We start from the raw sequence: 8,654 nt of genomic DNA on the forward strand, positions 1-8,654 counted from the left end.
CACGCGCACTCAACATGCATTCTCAGTCTCTCACACTCACCCTCACACACAAACACAAATACACCCTCGGACAGACGCTCGCATACACAAATCCAACGAACACTGGACTCACTTGCAGACACTTGCTCAGGCACATTCACACGGACACGATACGGGCGCGCGCACATGCTCTCACACTTATACACGCATTCTCACGCTCGCCAGCACATGCTCCCTCACGCACGCATACACATACACACTTGCTCCTACACACATTCCCTCCGGTACACACAAGTGGGAGGGCGGGGCTGGAGGTGACTCAAGCCATCTGGGCCACTGCTCTTTTTTACTGAGGAGCAGGGCTCAGCATTAGGCTGGAGCTTCCTTTCCTTCCTCCACGGGCTCCTCCCACACCCAGGAAGTTGGGTCACCATCAAGTGTGCACAGGGTGGCCAGTGTGCTCCAGGAGTTCTCAGGTGGCAGGGATGCCCCTCTCCTCCCTTGACCCCAGGGCCAGGGGCACCCATCTCCAGAAGCTTCAGCCCTCCGTCCTCCAAGTCACCGGTGGTTCCTGAATGTCCTCTAAGATTCCCCCTAGCCCGGCTGAGCCTGTGAAGATGTGGAGCCACAAAGGGCTTATCTCTGGGAGGTTCCATGCCAGCCAAGGATGGAGGCCGGCTCCACGCGAAGTTACAAGTCAACACTGAGGAGGCAGGATGAACTTTTCATTTTTCTCTTCTCAAGGTTTATAAAGATTCCCCGGCCAGAGCTGAGTGTGATCAGCTTAAGCCAGTCCTCCCTATATTTCTCCAATGACTCATGTGACCAAAGGCAGGAAGTCCATCATCTCTTTTTGCGGCTTCCCCATAGAACATTCCAGAATCCTGGACAGTCTGACCAGGCTGATGAAGCTCCATAGCCCAACAGGTGCTTGTTTGCAGCCACAGCCATGGAGCCCTGCTACCCAGACTCAACAGGCCCCGGTGGCGCCCCTGCTCCGGCTGCTAAAGGGCACAGCTCTTTGAGGCCAGAGAAAGGGAGGTGGCTGCCACTCCCAAAGCACCCCTGTCAGAGTTACAGACCAGCCTTTGCTCATAGGCCCCTGGGCTCTAAGTTGAACCTGAGTAACCAGATCTGCTCCCCCTTCCCATGAGGTGGGTTCCCCTCCAGAGCCTTTGGCTGTCCCTTCCTATCAGAAGTTATAATGACCTCAAAGGATCAGGGGCCTGACCGCTTCCTATATCCCCAGCTCTGAGGCCTCTGCATGTTTCCATACTTCCTCCCAGGTCCCCAGGCCTGGGACACTGTCGGCCAGGTGCCCACTCCCGCATACGACCTCACACTACGTTGCAAGGGATCTTTTTAAGACTGCCCAAATCAGACTTTGCCCAAAATTCCATAGGCTGGACTATTTGGGGTTCTTTTGAAATAAGCGACTAGGCAGACCATTCAAAGACCTGTCAGAGGGGTTTTCTACTACTCCTGTTCTCTAGCAGAGCGTTTATCATGCGGTGTTCAGAATAAATAGTCTGAGATGACCCATGGTCCAGCCCTCTGCTTAGAAGACCTGCTCCTCTCTCTCCCCCTCCTTCTCCACCTTTTCCTTCCCCAACAGTCCAAGCGGTTCTAGATCCCCCCTGCTATGGTGCATTGGGGGCAGGCAGCACAAACAAGATGGCCCCAAACAGGGCAACCGCTTTGGCATGGGCATTCTGTCTTCCACAGTACAGCCACTGGGCAGCAGTGATGGGCAGCAAGGAGAACCAATCACAGCTCTCTCCTCGCTGTATTTCAAAGGCAAAGTTCTCTGTTCTCTATGGCAACGAGGAACAACAAGCCGACACCGTTTCTGGACAAAGAAATTTCTCCCAGGAATTTGTGTAACAGTACATGCTCTGTTTGCCATATTTCTGGGAGGGACGCACACGTATTAGAGGGACTCACAGAAGGGCAACGAACAGCTCACCAAGCCAGCCCCGTTGTTTCCCAGGGAGGACAAAGCAGCGGTGTGGGCTGATAGGGGCTTCAGCCAGGGAGGGGGTTTCATCAGGCCTCTCCTTGAGTCTGATGACCAGCCCCTCAAGTGACACCTGCTCACGCAAAGACCATGGGCCCCATGGGTCTAACTTGGGTAGAAATGAGCTGACAACTTCTCCCACTAAAACGTATTGAATATTGGCTCAGGAGGAACCTCGACACACGGCAAAACCAAAGACGGTTACACTAACCGTTCAGACAAGCGGATTCCAAGCTCATGTCCAGAGGAGTTGCTGCGATAACCGGCTCGGCCTGCCTTCTTCTTGCCCATGTTGTGTCTGGGGCAGCGCAGTTGTATTCGTGTCCTCTCATTCACTCAAAGCATGTGAACTATGACTAAGAAAGTCAACTACCACTAGAATTCCCAAACCGAGCATTTTAAGGCCTTGAGAGAAAGCTCAGGCCAATGCGGCGTGAGCCATGAGAAGGAATCCAGCCCACCCCATCCTGTGAGGAGCAGGCTCTATGAAGCCCTTCCTGGGCATGGGAGTTTCTCATCTGGAGGCCGAAAGGGACCTGATAAGGCCCGCAATTGCCAGACCTCCTCTGTTCTCCGGCCTCGGGAATGAGGATAAAAAATCAGCAGATTCACAAATTCAGGTTCTTCTTATACTCTAGCCAATCAATTGTTCTAAGATGCTCATATCTGTGAGTGCTTTGCAATGTCGGTGATTTTTCCTAAGTAGCAAGTTTGAATTTCCCTCTTCTGTTTCTCAGCATGGATCCAAACAGTAAGCTCATTTCACAGGGGGATCTAACGTTGCTCTGTACTGACACTTAATATGACGGTCTTAGGGCTTCTTTAGTAAATAATTATTTTCTTTGTAATTAGCAGGCTCCTTAAATAACCCTCCATCGGTCTAACAAGAGTTTGCTGAACACTGGCTGTATGGTACCTCCAAATGCCGGGTCAAAGAAGCCTTGAGGACATGATTAAAGGGAGTGGATGTCCACCTGGGCTCTCTGCTGACCCTGTGGCCCAGGACCCAAGCGTCTTGGGCACATTCCTGTACCTCTTAGGTGACATGCTTCCCCTAGGGCACGAACTTCCCTAGTTCTGGGGGATAATAATAGGCACCAGCCTGTTTAAAAGTCAGGCGCTTAGGGCTCCTGTGAGACCTCCCAGTGAGGAGGCCATGACGCCCCCATGGAGGTGAGGCCCTGTCAGGGTGACCACTCAGGCACTCGGGCACATGAAGCATGGGGTGACTGCCCCCAGTGGCTCTGTCACAGGAAGTGGCCTTTCTTCCCTTGCTGTTTCTTTTTGAGTATTAGGCAAACTAAAAAATTTCCCCACAGATGGTTAAGGAACCAAAATCGGACACTCTAACTTTGGTTGGGGGTTTTGCTCCTCTGGCAGGGCACCTCATTCTGCAACTCCAAATGCAGAAACTGCCCAGCCGGCCCGAACAAAGTCTCCTTGAGCAGTGACTTCCAGGTCCCTCCCCAGAAAGCACACGGGGCCCCCCCGATCCCCAATCTGGAAAAACAACCTGAATAGGCGTAGGCCTGTGCATAGTTCCCGGGAACTAGGAAATGCAACTTTGGATGTTCCTTCCCTGCTTCAAGCCAGGTAGATGTGACATCTCTTGATTCCAAAATAAAACAAAAGGCAGAAGAGGATTAAGGGAAGATTCCCATTTGTCCAGAGTCTTGATTCAATTTTTTCTCTATTTTTAAGGATGAATAAGATTGGTGTTGCCCCAAGATCAATTGAAAATAATATTCACTTACGAATCTTTGAAATATTCATTCATTCAAACACTCACAACGTCAGCTAGACAACTGAGGAATCGGATTTACTCTAGGATTTACTCTTGTAAATCCCAAAAGGCTGCTCAAGCCCAGGTGGGGGGCAGGCACTGCAGCTGCCCCTCCTGTGGGCCCTGCTGGTGCTGCCAGGAGCCACCTGGAAGGCACCTACTTCTCCCTCTTCTTTAACTTCACTCTGCCCGAGCTTCATGGACCGCTGGGATGGACTGTGACATCGGCAGCCATGCACTCACTGAAGCTGTTTTCAGAATTGTGTGTTGTGGGGTTGCCCCTGAGCAAGGGTCCAGCTGCCACTGGGTTGTCGAAAAGATCCGAAAACCTAATAATGTGATAGAATCTCTAACATTTGCCTAAGAAAACAAGACAGCCTAAACATACACCTCCTACTACCATTTGTAATTAGGCAAAATCAGTAGCATCATTTAGTTGTATGCATCAAAGTTAAGATCCCTTCAAAAATGCTGGAATTTTCCCCAAGCCATTCCTTACCACCCGCTACCCCGTCATCTCTTACTACCACCCGCCCTTCTCGCTCACCATTCTGTCCACCAGTCCTCCCCATCTTTCCCGACAACCATTCTCTTCCACCACGCCCTCGCCATTCCCCTGCCATCCTCCGTGGTTCTCCCCACAATCCCCTGCTGTCCCTGACTTGCCTGCCATTCCCTGCCAGTCACTATTCTTCCGCCATCATTACTCTGCCAACCACTCTCCCCCACCGCTCCCCTTACCCACCCCTCTCAGCCTCCTGGATGATAAACTGTGTCACTCGCCCACTGCCGCTCATGTCCCAGCCCCCGATGTTAGGCAAAGGCTAAAGAGTGGGTGGCCTTTGTGGGCTGGGAATCAGCGCCCTTTTCTAAACTACATCTTAACTCCAGAGCTCTGACTCCAGGAACCACCTCTCCCTGGCCCTTCCCTACTGCCCTAGACCTTGAAGGCTCTGGCCCCCCTTGCAGAGTCACACTCCCAGGACTGCGGACCCACTCCAATAGGCTGCAGAGGCGGACGGCAGTCTCAGAGGGAGCCCCCACAAATTTCGGTTCTTTTGGAAATGGGCACGTTTCCAATGAGCTTCCAACAGAGAAAAAGACCTGTCTGACTCCACCATTCTGTCCACTGGGCAACCACGGAGGCACCTACTGTTCTGGAAGTTTCTCTCCTGGGTTCCCTATTGGGAGGGAGGTTAGACGGCCAGAGTGGCTCGCTGGAGAACAAGGAAGACCTGTCTGGCTACAGACATACATGATGCTCCCAACGTGTAGGGACTTCGCTAACTTTCACTGACACTGCTGTGAGCCAGGCGTTCCCGGGGTGGAAAGAGAAATGAGACTAATAGGGCGTATACACACGCGCGTGCACACACACACACACGCACGCACACACACGCAGAGGTAACCTGCGCACAGTGACAACCAGCAGTTTGGACAGTGCCCCACGTCCTCAGGAAGCCCCTCCTTATTTGTGCTCCTCATGATAATAGGGAGATAAACATCATCTAAGATAAGAGGACAGTTTTATTACTGCAGATGAGACCAAAACTTCGTGGCTGGCTTAGGCGACGATCTCTTCTTGACTCTCGGGTCTCTGTGGGCCAAGAACTGGGAGAGGCTTGGCAGGGGAGGGCCTCCCGTCCAGGTGCAGTCTGAGCAGGCCGGAGCTGGCCGGGCACCGTGCCACGCGGGCAGTTTGCGCTTCGTCACAGCACGGCCGCCGCGGGGCGGGCAGTCAGGCTGAAGGCTTCATGGGCAGCTTCCAGTCAGCAGGGCAGGAGCTATATCGCCTTTGGGAACTTCCTCTGAAAGTCACATCGTGTCTCTGTTGTCATTCCCAGCTGGTTACAAGCAGGTCACCAGCCCGTCCAGATTGGGGGGACATAGACTCCCACTCTCGATGGGAGCGGTGCCCCGGGTGCACTAGAGGGAAGCAGGTGGCATAGGAAACACCACTGGGCCGCCTGGGGGGACAGTCCCCACAGCTAAGTTCCCTGGAAGCAGAGCCAGGAGGGATTTGGGGGCGTGTGGTCTGTAGGGGGTGTGATCTCAGTGAAAACCGTGGGGGCAGGAGGCAGGCAGGGAAGGAAGGAGGCCGGGCTCAGAGAGCAGCAGGCCCGGACTGGTGCCCGGTGGGCTCGGGGGCACAAAACACACCGGAGTTGCCTCTGTCTTGAATAAAGGGGGCCAGCCTTGTGTACTCTCAAATGAGTCACCCATCAGCTGCAAGGCCCGCCCCCTCCCCAGGCAGAGAGGAGGAATACAGCTGGGCCGCCCTGGCTCCGAGTCTCTGGAGAAACCAGCCGGGAGCTGAGGTCTCAGCCAACGCTCAGGGGAGCTGGGGACGGTGCACCAACCCTGCAAAGGCAGCCGGCAGGGCTCTGAGGGGGCCACAGCGGCCGCAGGCCCCTCCCAGCCCCCCCGCATCCATGCCCTGCTTCCTCCACCAGAGCTGCCTAAGGGATCTCACTTACAGATGGAGTGTGAAACACAAAGTAGCTGAACAAACTAAACAGAAACTAACACAGACGCGGAGAACAAACTGGTGGTTGCCAGACGGGAGCGGGGCTGAGAGACTGAGTGAAAAGTACAGCATATGGAACACAGTCAGTAATACCGTAAGAACCGTGCGGCCTCAGATGGGCACTTGACTTATGGTGATCACTTCGTAAGGTATATAAATGTCTAATCACTATGTTGTACACCTGAAACTAATATAGTATTGTGCGTCAACTATAGTAATTTTTTTTAAAGAGAGTCCATTCCCCACTCCTTAAGTCTAGGTTTGGCCATGTGACTTGCTTTGGCCAGTGGGACATTAGCAAACGTGAGGCCCGCCGAGGCTTGAAAAGTGCTTGTGTATTGAAGTTTATACTCTCAGTTGGAACCCTGAGACCGCGGGAACAAGCTCAAGCTAAGCTCCAAAGGGGCCAAATGGAAGAGAACCAAGACATTTCAGCCAATAGTCTTCATCTGCCAGAAATATGCACTGGGCCATCCTAAATCATCCAGCCCTGACTAAGCTACACGAGTGAGCCCCCCTTAAGACCACTAGAACGACCTGGCGGAGCCCAGCCCAAACTGCCAACTCACAGAATCACAGGCCAATAAATGATTGTTATTTGAAGTCACTAAGTTTCTGGGCTGTTTGTTATGCAGCAAAGCTAACTAACACAGGCACCAACAGTGCCCGCTACAGAAATCTAGTGGCGCCAAAGGCCTGCTCACCTTCTATAATTGCACAGATGGAGAAAAAGAGGGACTTTCTTCTAGTCTGCTCCTTGGACCTCTTATCCTCTGACCCTTTGCTGTGCTACTCACGCTGACCTGCAGAGCTCTCAACCAAGACTGTCCCCTGAACAGTCAGAGTTCCCCACCCCACAAGTGAGACCTATGGCCAATTAGAGGCTCTGGGACTCCTGAGGGTCCTGGAGGTAAATGGGAACAGCCCTGAGCAGGGAATTCTCAGGGGAGGCCTTCCCCCCAAGTCCATGCTTTTTGCCCTCTAACCTCTGAATCCCCAAACTTGGAGTTTGGGGAAAAGTCAAGGTCACCAGGCCATCTTTTCAGCTGCCACAACCTCAAATTAGAGCCAGGGAGCTATGCCAGCAGTTTGGAAACGCCAACCTGCCCCTTGCAAAACACGTTTTGGGTCTCTTGGATAAAAATTTCCATATTAAACATTAAGATGTTGCTATGATTAAATTTTTGCTGGGCATGAGGAAAGAGCTGTAACTACATTTCAATGTAGCATTTGAAGGGATTTAGTGATTTTCCATTAATTTTATTTTTAAATGTCAAGGGTACATATCTTTCTTCGAGGGCTCAGCCTATGGCAAATTTCAGATTTAAAAAGACCTAGAGATGGACTTATGAGACCAAGAGGGGAGGTGAAAATCTACAATTCAAAAATTATGAAACTGCTAAGCCTTCGGTTGATTAAAAAATCATCTCAGTGGAAAATTTCGTAAGCTTTCCATGCATAATCAACGAGATCTGGTTTGGAATTACAACAGAAATGAACCCTTGTAAGAGCTTGCTTTCTGAATAAAATGATCAAGCTCAGATCAAAGGCACTGGTGAGTGATCAGATCTCATTACAGAAAACCCAAATGAAGGCCCAGGGTTATGCTATAAGCAGGAGAAAGGCCGGACCCTCCTTCTTCCCAACCTGTCTCCCTCTCTCCCCCAGCCCTGCCTGCCTCGCAGCCAAGAAAGCATGTAGAAGGTGCAAGCTTCAATTTTATGGAGCAATGAGTTTGTAGTAAATATTTATTAGCTATTTAGTAAATACAATTAAATTTCTGGCCGAGCTTTTCATGGCCATTTTATTAGAATCAGCTAAAGCCTACTTTTACATCTAAGTGGACACCACGGAGTAAGTCCGTGTAGACATCAGAGTGCACATGAACAGCTGGTACTGATCACAGCGGGAGGGCGGTGTCTTCCTGCCTCCGAGGAGCAAAGCACCTGGTCAAGGAGCCAATCCAGGGCAGACGCCCACGCCCTGCACCTTCCATGCTCTCTGTTGGGTGGGCACCACCATCTCTCCCCCGCACAGTGTCAGAGAAACCCTGGGCTCCTTCGCCAGGAAGGAAGTGGGCATGCAGGTATCTCCCAGGGCTGTGCGCATTGACTCCAGGGCCCTTGTGCCTCTGGCCAAGGTCCTACAGTAACCAGAAAGAATGGCCTGGACCGTAACCTCCCAACTCCTGCTCCAGTGCTCAGAACACTCAAAACCCACCTGCCTTAAATATGTGTATACTTTCATCATGTAAAAAGGACTTCTGCCCGGCGATTCCACTCCTGGCCCCTAGAGAAATGAAAACATCTGTGCACACAAAACCGTGTACACGAATGTTCATAGCAGCA

At 51.9% G+C, this 8,654-nt stretch overlaps 1 long non-coding RNA gene across 1 annotated transcript in view; it reads right to left on the reverse strand.

Moving 5' to 3' along the window:
• Window positions 1–270, reverse strand: part of LOC111746162 — a 21,333-nt gene extending 21,063 nt beyond the window's left edge. Inside the window, exon 1 of the long non-coding RNA XR_002782985.1 lies at window positions 4–270. This is a non-coding gene — a long non-coding RNA (uncharacterized LOC111746162). The remainder of the gene's footprint in view (window positions 1–3) is intronic.
• Window positions 271–8,654: the final 8,384 nt, after the last annotated feature.

Source organism: Pteropus vampyrus, unplaced genomic scaffold, assembly GCF_000151845.1.
Source record: "Pteropus vampyrus isolate Shadow unplaced genomic scaffold, Pvam_2.0 Scaffold178, whole genome shotgun sequence".
Taxonomy (NCBI): Eukaryota; Metazoa; Chordata; class Mammalia; order Chiroptera; family Pteropodidae; genus Pteropus; species Pteropus vampyrus.